Source organism: Ochotona princeps, chromosome 13 (genome assembly GCF_030435755.1).
Source record: "Ochotona princeps isolate mOchPri1 chromosome 13, mOchPri1.hap1, whole genome shotgun sequence".
NCBI classification, from domain to species: domain Eukaryota; kingdom Metazoa; phylum Chordata; class Mammalia; order Lagomorpha; family Ochotonidae; genus Ochotona; species Ochotona princeps.
This window is the reverse complement of record NC_080844.1, coordinates 38944708-38960256: the sequence shown is the minus strand read 5'-3', so window position 1 is coordinate 38960256 and position 15549 is coordinate 38944708. Positions and strand designations below refer to the sequence as shown.

At 55.2% G+C, this 15549-nt stretch overlaps 1 protein-coding gene across 6 annotated transcripts in view; it reads right to left on the bottom strand.

The window, feature by feature from the left end:
• The window catches only part of ZMIZ1 (zinc finger MIZ-type containing 1), a 196851-nt gene that overhangs the window by 139194 nt on the left and 42108 nt on the right, over positions 1-15549 (bottom strand). For all 6 annotated transcript variants that reach the window (XM_058671271.1, XM_058671276.1, XM_058671274.1 and 3 more), the window contains exon 3: positions 329-424. The gene's annotated coding sequence lies outside the window, so the exon portion shown is untranslated. The remainder of the gene's footprint in view (positions 1-328; positions 425-15549) is intronic.

The following is a 15549-nucleotide window of genomic DNA, read 5'->3' as shown; positions in this document are numbered from 1 at the left end:
CAAGCCAAGCTGCTGCAGTGGCTTCATTCTAAACTGAAGTCAGACTGCAAGGATTCACAGAGGCATTCGGAACTGGGTAAAGTGGATGTGGGGAATCGAGTGCCCATTTCACAGACAGACAAACTGAAGCCCAGAAGCACTCTACTGACATGCATACCACATGAGGAGCAACAGAGGGGGAGACTGCAGGGTCAGCCAAAGTTGGCAGAGGAGTCACAACCCTTAGCACCGCCCTAGCCCTGGCATGTCAAACTCTGCCAGCCTCATCCTGCCCCAGGTATCAGGTAAAGGTGGCCACATGGCCGGGAGGTGAGAGGTATGATGTTACCTTCCCAAGTCTGGCAGCTCAGCAATGCACAGCGGCTCCTCTTCTCACACCCCTTGCAGCATTAGCCTGATGTCACCAGGCCACCTCCTCTTCCTCCTAGACACAGAGGGGACAGATGAGACACACATGAGCAGTCAGGGATACAATCAGTTACTCCCTCTCACCTGTGTCCCACCACTAGGCTAATCTCAGTGGCCTCTTGGGCCACTTAAGCAGGCCGGAGATGCCTGATTTATCAGAGCCACCTGTTTCTTCCCCACCCAGCCACACTCAGATAAGCCAACTCCTCCTAGTGTGCGTGCGTGTATTTTTAATGCCTAAGTTTGGTTTCTTCTGGGGCTTGGGGGCTTCGTGCTCTTTCCCTTCTTGGTGAGAAAAGCAGAAGGCCACGGCTCCCTAGGCAGCCCCGGGCAGGGCGACCGGGAGAGGTCGGCAGGGCGGTATTTTTAGTTGCACACATGAAGCCCTCCGCTGGTCTGTTCTCACCCGGCGCCTGGCTTCAGGGAATTATCTCACATGCCAGCCCTCAGTCACTTCCAAAGTCACCCTGTGACCCCTACTTGAATTCTTTGCTCCATGGAAGTTGCTCACCAGAGCTGTGGCCCACACATGGAGCCATTTTATTTGTGAGCAGGCCACCTAGGGAAAATGCGCTCAGCACCTGCTTTGCCTGTCCACCTGCCAGAGTTTAGGGCCAACTGCTTTGCTTCAGCTGGAAGGAGGAAACCCAGAAACAGCTGAGAGCAAAGCAGGGCCCCAGTGACCTCATCTGTGTTGCTCAAACTTCAGGCTTTCTCCTGGGTGCTTCAAGATTCTCGGTGGGAACTAAGTACAACCTGGTGGATGACTTCATTAAAATTTACCTTCAAATCTCTCTTTCACTCTCTCTCTGATCAGCCCCCCAAAATCTGTCCTTGTCCAAAGCTATCATAAGCTACTTACCCATTTCTAATGTGCCTTAGTAACTATATAACTAGGATTGGCACTGTGGCACAGCGAGTTAAGCCACCACCACCACCACCACCTGTGATACCCGCATCCTGTGTGTGAGTGCTAGTTCGAGTACTAGCTACTCTGTTTCCAAACCAGCTCCCTGCTCAGGCACTTAGAAAAGCAATGGAAGATGGGCCAAATGCTTGAGGATCCCTGCACCCATATAAGAGACCCAGATGGAGTTCCAGGCTCCTGGTTTGGCTGTTATGGTCATGTGGAGAAGTGAACCAGTGGATGAAAGATTTCTCTGTCTCTCCTCTCTGTAACTGTGTCTTCCAAATAAATAAAACTTCAGAACAAATAAACACGTAATTAACAAAAACATCATCCTGTCCCAGGTACTGGCTCTCTTCAAGAGCCTTATCATAGATCCCAGCTCAGGCAGACGAAACACAGAGGAGCTGGGGTGGCATGGAGCAGCAGGGCTGGCATCATGGGACTGCAAAGGTGAACAGATCCCAGGTTTGGGGTGCTAGGTGGCTGGGCTTCAGGAAGCACTGGGCCAGCCCACTGCCTACCCCCCGCTTGAGCTGAGGATGCAGGCGGATGGGCAGATGCCCCAAGAGAGGGTTGCCAGGAGGGGACCCTGGCAGTTGCCAAGGACTCTGGGTCAGCCCCTCCCCTTTGCAGGGAGCAGAGGCCAGAAGGAGACTCCGCTTCTGTGGGTAGGGCACCCCTACCTGTTCTTGAGGGCCCTGGGGGCCTCCAGACCTCTCTGCGGTTGATGTGTGTGTGTGTGTGTGTGTGTGTGTGTGTGTGTGTGTGTGTTTGGGGACAGGGTGGAGTGGGGAGGGTAGTTGGCAGTTTTGGGGGCCTCACTGCTCCCACAGGTTGAAGATCCAGGCCAGGCCTAGGACTGGTCAGTCAATTCCTCCCCCGACAACCCACCACCACCCCACCTCACAGGCCGCCTCTCCTGCTGAGAACAGGATGTGGGTGTCAGGAGGAGAAGGAGAGTGTGGGGGTCGGGTCGGGGAGTGGCTTGGAGACAGGACTTCCTGAAGCCAGATCGGTTTACCACAGTCAGTTGGGCCCAGGACGGCACAGCTGTGAGTTATAAATGTCCCTGTCGGGGCCCTGGCTGAGAGGCCCTGGTGACAGGAGGTGGGGGGAGGCACTGCAGGTCCAGGGTACCCATCCACCCTGAGGCCCTCCCCCTGCCAAGGGCCCGTCCACCTCCTCTGTGGCCGGCTCTCTGACATGCCTGAAGCCACTGGCCCTGCCTACTGGCCTCTTCCAGGTGCAGAGATGGCCCTGGGCTTGGCGCACAGCCAGACACGCCAACCTCGGCCACAGAGCGGCTGCTCTGGCTCAGCAGCCGACTTCCTGTGGGGCCTGCCCACCCACTGGGCAGGGGCATGGTGAGGCAGCAGGGCTGGGTGTGTCCTACACATGCCCAGTCCCATCCGCCCCCCTGCTTTCCTGGGGGCTCCCACAGCTCAGGGGTGAGCCTGTAGGTCACACAGCTGTCTCCAGAGCGAAAAGTCAGGCTCTTCCCCAAGTTCTGTTCCCACTAGTCCCCACCCCTACCCCCAGAGGCCAGATCCTGGTCCTGTCAGCTCTGCCAGGTGGGCAGCGTGGGGCTGGGCCACAGGATACCATCACCATAACAGAAACCGGGAGCCTTTCCGGTTTGCTGGGCCTGAAACCCACACCACTTAAAAAAATATACAAAAATGACAAAGTCACATTCAGACTCAGTGAAGAAATCCTAACTCACTCCCAGGGGCTCAGGGAGGAGGTTCCTTTCTCATAAGGCCTTGTTAAATAATTTCTCCAACACGTGGGTGCGGAAAAGCTCCTGACTGCACTCTGCTGCCCCTCCCCACCTACAACACTATAGCTCTCAGCTCCCCTGACTCCCTCCTCCCAGCTGGTACTGGAGCCAAGCAGGGCAAGGGCCTGGAAGTGAAGCTGTGTGAGCCACCAGTATGTGCTCGCTTGTCACAACAGGGAAGAAACGGATAGAGGTAATAAAATCCAACATGAAAGGATGGGTCGCTGGGCTGTTTGAAGGTCTTTCTGCAGATGGATACATCTCTCACATATGAGGCAGGTACTGGTACCCATTTCAACAGACGGCAAGGCACAGCCATACGCACACAGCCGAGAGATGAAGCTAGACCAACTGCCTGGTACTGGTGCCAGAGCTAGCCCTCATTACTCCTGTCTTCTTGATTTCCATGGGAGTAGGTGAGGTGCAGGAGAGTACAAGCCACTCAACCGCCCCTGACACACAAACACCCTGGGCATCCAGCACTGATCACTGAGTAAATGGGGTCCCCAGTGTTGGCTGAGACAGCACCGCCTCTATTTTCCAGGGCTGGCTGGGTTGGTTGGGGAACCCTAGAGATCTCAGTATGTATGTGTGGGCAGGGGGGTGGCACTGTCCAGCTGTCATGCTTAGGGAGAAGTGACTTCTCAAAGGCAGCCTGGGTGGGGGGTGACCCCACGTTGGGCCTCCTGCAGCCTGGGGGTGGCTGAGGAGGCTGCCAGGGCGGCTGGAATGGGCTGGCTGGGCAGCTGGAGGAGGGGCAGGTGTCCTTGTTTTCCTTCTGCGAGGCTGCAGGCCTGCCAGCCCTGCAGGCTTCCCCCCACCCCCATTGTGTACAGGGCGATAAAAGGGCTGATGAGCTGGAGATCCCTTGGAGGCAGGGTTGCCTTGCATAGATATGGTGGACAGTTGGGGGGCCATGGAGAGCCGAGGGCTGCTTCTCCCTGGGGCTTCTCTGCTGGTAGCTCCTGGAATCCCCTCAGCTCAAAGCACCCCATTTCTATGGATGGGGGACACTGAGGTTGCAGGAAGCTGCTCCTGGGACTAGCCCACCCACAGATCTAGGATAGCCTGGATTTTCAACTCTGACCCTGAACTCTTGGGCTGCTCGAAACAACTCATGCTCCCATTATTAGACTGGCCAGGGAGAAAAGGGGCAGAGGCCTGGTGGGGATCACAGACCCATGTCTGGGGGTCCCCAGAAAGTGACCTAACCAGAATTTGATCACTGGGTGCAGCAGAAGCCCAGGGCAGCCTCCTGGTTCCCTACAGTCAGGCCATCCCAACCGTCCATGAGAAGGGCCAGGACTCCTCTTTGTGGCAAATTCCTGACCCCCCGCAGGCCTGGAGCAGGAAGGCCTGATGGAGGGGCCCCAGGCATGGATGCAAGGATGGCCTGCTGTGTCTGACCTCAGTGCCTGGCCCTCTGACCTCTGACCTGACACAGACTGCTCCCCTCCTCCAGTGAGCCCTGGTTTCAGTTCATGGCTATCAAGGTTCTACCATGCTTATCTAGGTCTCCTTTAAATCATTTTAAATCAATCACTTTCGTTTCACTTAACCAAACGTAAAAGCAATATGATTGGTGACAGCAAGGATGTGATGCACTAATCACACGTTGTTGTTTTGTTTTTAAAGTCTTATGAAAACAAATACATAATATCACAATGCAGAATGCAGACCTTCCCACAAGCTGGTGTTCCCTAGGGAGTCAAACCTGGGATCTGCCATCCAGGCTGGGAGAGGCTCCTGCTAGGTTCAGTCAGGGGGCTGCAAAGTGGAGCAGAGCTTGATGCTGGGCAGGAAGCAGGAGGTGGATGTTTCTAGAAGGGCCATGGGCTCAGAGCTGGCTATCACTCTACTCCCTTTGGGCTGGAGCTGGTCCACGGCCATAGTTAGCCTCTGGCATGGTCCTTCTGGCACTAGCAGGATGAGGCCAGGGGAAGCAGCCAAGCACCTGTGCTGGCATCCAGCTCAGGGCCTGTCTGATGGGAGGTGCCTCAGGTTCCCCATTTGTATAGAAGCGGCGGGGTGGGCCACAGTCTCCTCTCAGCTGTATCAGCCTCACTTGGGGGCCCTCCCCATCTCCTCCCCCCACACCTGACCAGAAGTCTGGCATGGCATGGTGGGGGAGGGATGGGGAGCCGGGGCCATCCTGTGTGACAGCTATAAAACGAACTAATCAGCTAATCACCAGCAAATTAGCATCCCATCTTTACATAGAACAAATATAGTATTTACGTAAAAAGTTGTTAGGAGTTTCTCTCTTTTTAATTAGCAGAAATAAATGCAAAATGAATGGTAATTAGGCAGCTGATGGGTTCTGTAGTACAGTTATGCCTGCAGCAGGGGCCCCAGGCCTTAAAACCGTGGGTTGTTAGGAATCAGAGGGAGTCTATTTATATAATTTATTTATGATACGAAGAAAACAGGAACACAGGGGCGAGGCCAGGGCACTGCTGGGGGATGGGGCCGTGGCCACAGGGGCAGTGGCCAGGGAAAGGGAGGGAGCGGGCTTGCCAGGCATTGGGCTGTGAAAGCGTACCACCACGGCCCCATGTCTATTTCAGGCACCCCTCCGCATGTGTCACCCAGGACAGCCTCCCTGGCAGGAAGTAGACTGGAGTGGCGTGAGTGAGGGCTGGGAGCAGCTGTTCCTGCTCTCTCTCCCAGCTGCAGCCCCCACCGCTCTCTGCTGGTCCTCGGACCTGCCATGGAGCACGTCTCGCAGCTGCACCCTGGGCTCCTTCTTGCCGCCTGGAACTCCAAGGCGGTCAGCTCCAGCAAGAATACACTCAGGGCATCACCAAAGCAGCGGGAGCAGACAGGAAGAGGTTCGGATGGGCCTTGAAGATTGGTTAGGAGTTTTCTGAGAAGGTAGGAAGTAACATTAACACCTGCGTGCAAAAACACAGGCACTGAGAAACACAAAAATCCTTCACCCAGCTCATGGAAAAAAAAGCAACTGAAGGTTCAGTTTTTGGGATTTTTTTTAAGATTTTTTTTTCTAAAGCTTTATCTATTTTTATTGGAAAGTCAGATCTACAGAGAGAAAGATCTTCTGTCCGCCGGCTCACTCCCCAAGTCACCGCAACAGCCAGAGCTGAGCCAATCTGATGCCAGGAGCCAGGAACCTCTTCCCAGTCTCCTATGTGGGTATAGAGTCCCCAAGGCTCTGGGCCATTCTTAGCTGCTTTCCCAGGCCACAAGCAGGGAGCTGGATGGGAAATGGAGCAGCCAGGATATGAACCACCGCTTCATACAGAATTCTGGTGCAGGTAAGGCAAGGGCTTTAGCCACTAAGCTACTGCACTGGGCCCTGAAGGATCAGTTTTGGTGACCAGCAATCACTACCTATGGTGCAACATCCCATGTGGATGCCAGTTCGAATCCCAGCTATTTAACTTCCTATCCAGTTCCCTGTTAACACGCCTGGGAAAGCCACAGATATTGGCCCAAGTGCTTAGGGATTCTGGCCACCCACATGAGAAGACACGGATGGAGGTTTAAGGCTCCTGGCTTTGGCTTGGCTCCATGTTGGTCACTGTGGGCATTTGGGGAGTGAAACAGTGAATCAAAGCTCTCTTTCTGTCTCCCCCCTGTGACTGTCTTTCAAATAAATAAATCTTTCTTTAAAGGGATCAGTTTATTTTGGTGCAAAATTTTTTGAAACCCATGCATATGAGCGGTCTTCAAAAAGTTCATGGTAAGTGAATATTATAAAAACACTATGCATAGATTTCAGCTTTTTCTTTTCACCAAAATAAACTGATGTTTTCATTCCATTTTCCGTGAATCTTTTGAAGTGTTTCCCTAACATCGACTGTGCCATGGGCAGGGATCAGGGTCTTGGATGCCAGGCTCAGGAACTGGATGGGGCCCTAGCCACCATGGAAAAGTCGGAATAGACCAAGAGAGGCAGCCCCTTTCCAGCACCAGCTCCACCCCCTAATGCACCCTGCCCTGGCCCAGGTCCTCAGGCCACTAGAGGTAGCTGGGCCAGTGCTCTCGGAGTTAGTCTAACCTGATGAAAGAGTATGAGGCCCATGGGATGTAGGGAGCACACTGGGTCCGCTGAGGGCCAGGCCTGTGCTGGCCTCCTCATCCCTGACTACTGGGAGGAATGGGGGAGACAGCACTGTGGGCAGCGAGGAGCTTGTTCCTCTCCCAGTCTCAGCCCCCAGCTCCTCCACAGCCTTGCGCTGTGACCTCCAAGAGCCACTCCCGCCTCTGGGCCGCACATTCTTGTCTCTAAAACAAGAGTGTGCACCAGAACACGTGGGCGAGACAGCAAACATGGCCCCATCCGGCAAAGCTTTATGGGCATAGAATATCACAACACTGGTAAATTCAGATTGGAAAAGCCCCGCCCAACTTGCCACATCCCAACTACCCCTCTCGCTTCACCCTAGCCCGACTGCCACATGTACTGCAGGAAGTTGTACAAACCCCCTTAGCCCTTCTGGTATATGACAGCACTTGGTCAGACAGACAGCCCAGGGGCCACCAGGCTGGCAGGCAGAGTGGCTGCCCTGTCATTCTGTACTTCTGCAGGGACTGAGTCAGGGCCTGGAGCAACTTGCCCATGAAGGACAAGCAGCCCTTCCGGTCCTCCAAAGACTGCCCTGACTCAGCCTGCTGGCCTGTAAAGTGTACACAGTAATGTAAGCCCACCTAAGCCCTCCTGGGTCATAATGCTCAGGGCAAGGATCTGAAAGGCAGCCCTGGATGTGAGGGAGGGTGTGGGCTCAGCCATGACTTTGGATTTCACTGCCCTGCTCTCCCCACGCCTGGACGACTCTCAGATCTCTAAAAGCTCAGATGCCTTCTGACCCTGCACCCAGGCAATATCTAGCCATGGAGCCCAAGTTTCTGACTGCCACCTGCCTCTCTTGACATCCCTCCTCCCCTGCCAACTTGTAGGGGAAGACAAGATCACACTGCACCATTTTTTCTGCCCTGTAACTTGTGCTCCTAGCGCAAGTCAAAATCAATAAAACTCTCTAAATGGGGACAGCCCCCTCCCCGCCACCTCCAATCCCAGCCTAGTGATGACAATACACCTCTCTGTCCCAGGACCCTGGCCTGTAGCCCCAACTGCGGACAGGACAGACAGCAGCTAGGTGTGGGCCAGGGAGCTGGAAGAGGGTATGAGTTAGGAGGCGGTACACAAGGCTGCTCTGAGAACCTCTCCAAAGGTAAGCCTGGTGCTATTCATCAACTGGTTTTCAGGGCTGTGAGAAATCAATGGCATTTGTGCTGCAAACTCATCATTAGGACAGGAAAAACTCTGCAATGGAATTGATTTGTTTAAATATAATAACACGATTTAACAGAGAACTGAGAGGCAGGAGAGGACAGTGGCAAACTAAACATGGGGCGACTGTCCACCCTGCAAACAGCACCCCTCTCCAAAGTGGCTGCCGGGCCCCAGCCCCAGCCCACCTCCCCACTTAGGCCTGGTCTTGGAAACAGCCTTGACAACCTGGGGCCCCAAGGCCTGGCTGGCTCATCATTGCTCTTGGAGGTGACTTTATCTAGAGAAGTTCAGTTCCACCCATGAACTCTCCGTAGGCATCCTTTGGGGCCTGGGCACCCATGTCGATTGTCAGGGAGGAAGGAGTCAGTGCAGGTCCCAGGAGTCAAGGAGCTCGAGGCTTCCTGGGCTGTTGGGAGGTGTGGTTGTGTGGTGCAAGGTGGGACAGAGGCCAAAGAGGGGGCAACGATGGCAGACATGGAGGGCCCCCTCAAGGAGCTCTCTGAAGACACCTGGTGTCCTGGGTGTGCTGCCACCTGCCCTGATGATGAGACAGTGCTAGTGGTATGATAATGATGGTGGTGGTGATGATGATGATGGTGGTGGTGACAGAGGAACTGGCTGGCTGATTCTCAGCATGTCCTAGGACCCTGCAAACACCCTCTACATGTCACTTTGCCGAAGCTTGTGAAGAAGGGTGTGTCATTACTCACACTGCACCAGTGATGCCACAGGGACCCCAAGAGGCAGAGCACCTGCCAGCTAAGAAGCAATGAGGCAAGGAAGACAGGCCTCTGTGTATGACCCCCAGAGTCTGTCACAAAACACTGTGCCTGCCACTTACACCGGGGCCTGGCCTGCCTGTGAGCTGGGGGCATTAGATGCTTCCACTCTCCAGGAGCTGAGACCTGGACTGCACCCAGAAATTTCACTGCTGAGTAATGTGAGAGGTGGGGTGTCTGGGTGAGAGGTCAGGACATGGGGTGGCCAATGCACCTGAGTGGGTTCCAGGGCTTGGCTCTGCTGCATGTCTGGTGAGGCTGGGGCACGAGCTAGGCACAGAGCAGGCAACTCAGGGACCCCAAAGTTCCCTGGTGCACGGGTGGGCTGACTGCCTGGGTAAGGCCTGGGTAGCTGTGGGTGCCTTGTGAAGCTGGAGAAAGCCCTTCGGTTCAGCCTTAGAATTAAGACTTCATTCCTGGTGACAGAAGGAAGCCGGGAGAGCTGGAAAGAATGATTGGGAGACAGGAAGAGGGGGAGGCAGTTAGGGTAGGGAGCCCCAGATCCAGGGGTAGATAAAGCAATCAACGAGTTAACTGTCAGATCCATGGAGGATGAGCCAGGCGTCTCCTTGCCATCTCCAAAAGACTTAGCTGTTGACTCAGGACCCTGGGGAGCAGAGGCTCTTCCCGCCCCCAGGAAGCCCTGATGTGGGTGGGGGTGGGGGATACTGTAGGCCACCAGCAGCTCAGCTCTGTCCCCTGCTAACCTTTGTCCTCTGTCAGCAGTGCCTCCATCAATGCACCATGCAATGCACTGAAATGGCCATCTCCCTAGGGCTGCAGCTACGGGCGGGCCTCCCTCCCCCCTCCCTCCCCCCTCCCTCCCCCTCCCTCCCCCCTTTAAGGAACAGATTTCCAGGGAGCAAGCAGGATGGAGACCCGGTGAGGGGCAGTCCAGGATATAGTCAATACTGCAGCTCCCTGCATGGGTCTTACTCCAAGTCTCCGCTAACACGCTCCTAGCACTGGCTGTACCAGACATTCTTCTATGCAGTCCCCTTTTTGGTGGGTACCACGATCATGCCCAGTTTCAGATGAGGAAACCAAGGCATGCAGGAATGAGGCCTGGGCTCCTCCTTCAGCTGGGCGAACGCAGAACTCAGAAAACACTTCTATTCCCACTGAGCTGCCTACAAAACCAGCCAGCCAGCTGACTAGCCAAGATGCTGGCAAGTGTCATCACAGTGACCCAGGGCAGGGAATGGACATGCGCACGGACAGGGTGGGCCTCTCTGCAGGTTCATGGGGGACGGAATAAGAGTTCCTCTGACACTGGCATCATTCCCTCCTGCTCCACAGACATCATAGTGATTGACTGGTAAGGGGTGGGACTTCAGGGTCTGGTTACCCAGCAGGGGAAAGGAAAGCTCCACAATGCACACCTGCCTGGGGAGGGTGTCAGAGGGAGCCTATTCCAGACTTGGCACATTGTGCATCCTGCCTCAAGGCATTCTTGCAACACCAGGTGAGATGATGCTGCCCATTTCAGAGATGAGAACATAGTGGCTCAGACATGGGCAGAGGTCTGAACTCCTCCTCTTGGTCACCTGTGTAACCGGATGAGCAAGCAGTACGAGGCAGGAGGCTGCACTGTACTTGTCTGGGTCAGGCCCAGGGCAGGCTGAGAGTTAAGCATCGGATAACCCCCAGGAGTGGGGCTCATGGGCCCTTCTCTTAGCACCAAGGCAACTCAGAAGAAACTGTGGAAGCTCCAGGAGGCGGCCCAAGCAGCCTGGAGGGAGGGCAGTTAGCTTCCAGGTATTGCACCCACAGATTGAAGGGGGAGAGAGAGGCTGCCGGGTTTGGGCAGTGGCCCAAGGCTCTGCTACCCGCAGGGCAGGTGACCTGGCAAAACTCCTCTTCAGACCTAACGCCTCTCCAGCCCCACAAGGAGTTGCACGCACTCAGCTCTCAAAGCAATTAGCTTTCAGCACCTACGAGAAAGGTCGCTGCAGGGGCCCCTGGAAGCCTGGCCTGGTTATTTTTAGCCCCATTTTCAAGAGAGCCCAGCACTCCTCCTACCAGGTAAATGTCAGCACCACGGGCAGACCCAGCTAATTAAAGCTGCTGGGGCCCAGGAGTGAGGTGGTGTGTTGCCGCTGCCTCCCTTGACTCAACAGCAAACACTAGCTGGTTCCACTAAGGAGCCTAACCAAAAGCCTGGATCCTTGGTTCGCATCCCAGCTAGGCTGCTATCTTCTGTGTCTCTTGTTTTTGCCTCCATGAGCCCCTCCTTGATGTGTGGAGGCTGAGATGAGTCAGGGTGGGGCTGTGGCTGCCATCCTGCCATGAGCTGGCTGCTGGATTATTCCAGAAAATAATTCTGGGCTTCCCAAGCAGGAGCCTGTGCCAGCGGCCTGGAGCTGGCTGCTGTGCACACTGCCTGGGGCAGGGTGAGGTGGGAGGGGACAGGGTAGGTTGTGCAACATTAGGTACACCGTGTCCAAGACTCCCATGGCTGTGGCCCTGCTGATGACAGCAAGGCAAGAGAGAGAGAGGTTGCTGTGGATCTGCAGTGGCTCAGCAAACGCATACTGGGCTGAGCCCAGGGCTATGGAGAACAGCCACTCCCCTGAGGGCACCGGGCATCCGCAGTGCCCACAGCAGTTTGCAAGTCTGGTGCTGTCATGAGTGGCCCTTGGCATGGAGGCTAAGCCAGCCATACCCTTAGGAGGACCCATCTCATGGACCTAGGGAGAAGGAAAGTGAAGCCTACCCTAGAAGCCCTAGCCTTAGGCCCTTGGGTGGGCATTCCCCAGGCCCCAAGTCTCCTCTCCTTCCCTGGGAGATCCAGGCTGGCAAAAACCACAAGCCCTGGGCAAATTCACTGTAGCCAGAGAGAAGGCCTGGGCTCAGCATCCATGGCCAGCTGTCCACCAACTCCCCAAGCTCTTTCTGTTTAGAATCCTGGTACACGTTCACAGCTCCTGGAAGACAAACCCTTCCACTGGTATGCGACCCCCCCCCCACTCCACCTCCCGGAGACTGAATGGCACCTGCCCCCTGTTCCTGCTGGTACACAGAGATCAGCCCTCCTGCCTTTCACAGGATGCCCAGTAGGTTGCTGAGGTTCAAGGACTGTTCTACCCCCAGCTGATGCAGGGAATGGATTACTAGCAAGCATACAAAGATCTGGGAATGCCCAGCTGACCTAGCAGCAAAACATTATGGCATCGGGCTTGGCAGCATGGCCTGGTGGCTAAGGTCCTCGCCTTGATCCCATGTGGCCGCTGGTTCTAATCCCGGCAGCTCCACTTCCTCTCTAGCTCTCCTCCTCTCAGTATATCTGACTTTGTAATAAAAATAAAATAAATCTTAAAAAAAAAACATTATGGCATCACATCCACAGCTCCGTACCTCTGGGTAAATCGCCTCATCTCTGTGTGCTTCAAGTGTGCCCATCTGCACAACAGGACAGTCCCGTTCACTGGGTTCTTGGTGCCCTGGAAGACTATGGCTGGTGACCCCTGACCCAACTCTTTGGTTTTACAGAGCAACAGACAACAGATCAGAGAGGGGGCAGTAATTTGACCAAGGTCACCCAATAGGCCACCAGTGAACCAGGGCTTGGATGCAAGTCCTACTTGGAGGGTCCAGCAGGACAACAGCCCTGCCCTGCTGATGCAGCCAGGAAAGAGCAAGCAGTGGGCCATAGGTTCTTTCTGCTTCAGGCCTGGGAGAGGATGCAGGGAATAGGGCAGGTCTTAGGGCCTTAGGCCTGCAAGCAAACAGCCCCAGGACCAGGGAGGGGAGGGGGAGTCTGCATTCTCAGCTGGCACTGTCGACTTGACAGGCATGCTACATGTGGACCCTGGAATCCCAGTTCTGTGGGACCATGGGCTGGGCTGCAGCCAGTGCTGCTGGGAGCTCGCTTGAGCCAGTCCTAAACCCACGTGCGTAACCCTGGAAGTTTGCTGACAGACACTGGCGGCAGGAGGCCATGCTCCCTGGCTGGGGGAGATGAGTGTGGCCTTCGCCCCTGGCGGCCGCCCACAGGGCTTGGAGCAACAGCTGCCTGAGATGGCTGCACAGGAAGCTCAAGTCCAGCCCCATCCCAATCCCAGCACGCCCTTATTTGCTTCTTAGATGACCGTGCAACCCCACACCCATGTGCCCACTAGGCACTGGGGATAGCCTGGTGCTCACATGCATGTGGTGTCCACTTTTGGGCACACATCACAATGTGGCTGGTCCACTGCCGGGTGCTACCATGCAGGTATGCATCACTGACTGCAGCAAGCTAGGCCTCACAGGCCCCTTACCTTGCAGAAGAGAAAATGGGGCACAGAGAAGGTAAGTTACTAATCTGTGGCCACAAAGAAAGGCATGGTGATGTGCCCAGATGTGGAATTACAGCAGCAGCTGCTCTCCCAATCACCAATGATGTGCCTTGTTCAGATGTGGGGACAGTAGGGCATATCCCCGACAAAGTACCCTCTTCTGTGACCAGCAAAGACTGGCTATTATGGCCTGGGCCAACTGGGGCCTTGTCACGACACCTGGTGTGGAGCTCATCCCCCCTTAAGCATCCCATACATCTGTCCCACTGACTGTGTGAACTAAGCCATGCTACTTGCAAGGATGGACAGGCCTGGGGACTTACCTACTCCAGCTGTCTGGACCTCCAGGGCCCAAGAGGCACCTCTCGTGGGCTGTGGGCTGCAGCCTCTACAAAAGGTAGCAATGTGAGTCTGTCCCAGGGGCTAGCACTGCCACTACCACAAGTATGACATGGGCCTGACTATAGCCTAGAAGATTGGGGTGGGAGTGGCATTTCTGAGCCTCTATTTTCCCATCTGGCAAATGGGAATAGGTTGCACTAGATACCAAATGCTAGATATAAAAGGCAAGTGTGGTTGCTGCAGGAGAGAGAGGTGGGGGCCCAGAGAATTGTAACATGCAGGAATGAGTCTGCCAGGCACGGACAGGCAGGCTGGCAAGCGGCAGTCCAGCAGAAGAGATGCAGGGACAGGCTGGGAGGCTGACAGGGTGGGTCAGGGGAACAATGACTGCCATTGCGTGACTGGGGGATAGGGATACTGCATCCTGCCCTCGCCCAGGCATCTGTCCCTGAAATGTAAGACAAGCTGGATGCTGAACCCATGGAGCCTCCTGCGGCAAGGAGGAGGGCATCCTCATGTCCCTGGCAGCTGATGTTCCCAACAGTGAAGGAGACCATGTCCAGCATTTCTGGGCCGGTAAGAAACAGGTGGAGCCCACACAGGTACTTTGCCCTCTCTTGGCTCCCGTGGGGACAGGCGCACAGGATCCCACACTTAGAAGGACCCCATTCTGCTGTCACCATCTTCACTTACTAACAGGATCACACTCTCAACCAAGTAGCTGGTTCCGATTCCGGGAGACTGCGTGTCGGCATTGCACAAGCATGTGTGTGCAGGGTGTATGGGCACAGCTCAGCCTGTGAGTTGAGGAAATCCCAGGCTCAGGTGCACACATGAAGATGCTTGTGTGTATATCTGTACTTGAAAGGAGAATTTAAGGCCCAAAAAGGCCATCTAAGTTCTCTTCATCCTCAGGACAACCGTGGCTGTCTCTGAGATATTGTGGGCTGCAATCTGCCCCACCTCCTCCAAGGAGCCTTCCAGGATCCCCCAGCACATCACAGCCACCGTCCTAACCAGGTACCATCACTCCCTACCCCCAGCAGCCATTGCAAACTCTGTCCATTTCTCAGCCTCCTTATCTCCAACCTCTCACCCACTGGGAAAGGGACAGCCTACTGGTCCCCCTGCCTCCAGTCAAGGCTCTTCTGTGTCAGCCACAGGCTAAAGCACACACCCATGATAGCACTCCCTGACTTAGAACCCTCAGTAGCTCACCAGTACCCAACCCAGACAGCTGGGGCCCTTTATAATCCTTTAGGATCACTCCTGATAACTAGAATCTCTGTGTGGAGAGGGAGACAGGCTGGAGGAGGCTGGAGACAGAGTCAGCGTGGCCTGATCCCCTGGCCGATGCCCTTCCCATCCTGCCAGGCTCTCCCACCTAACAGCTACTCTTCAGTTCTGGACCAGCTCCCCTGCACTGTCCCCTTAGCCTCTGAAGCCTGTGCACCATGCTGTCGCACAGCCAGCTTCATCGGGACACTCTCCCTTTCCCTTGCATCACAGTACCTATGTTGTAAGTCAGGCACATTTAGTGCCAAATACAGACTTGGGGACACAAGGTGGGGGTAGGAAGAGATATTTGTCCAGCAACATCATTCCTCTAGAGGGTACGCCAGGGACCACCGTGGAGGAACCCTGGGGGACAGGCCTGATTGGAGCCACTCCACACTCACCTGGACCAAGGGTGGCCACTACTCTTACAAATGCCTCTGCCTTTGCCTTGAGACTGAACAGTACTGATGACACCTATGGTGGCTTCCCTCCAACAAGATGGTCACAGAATGGGC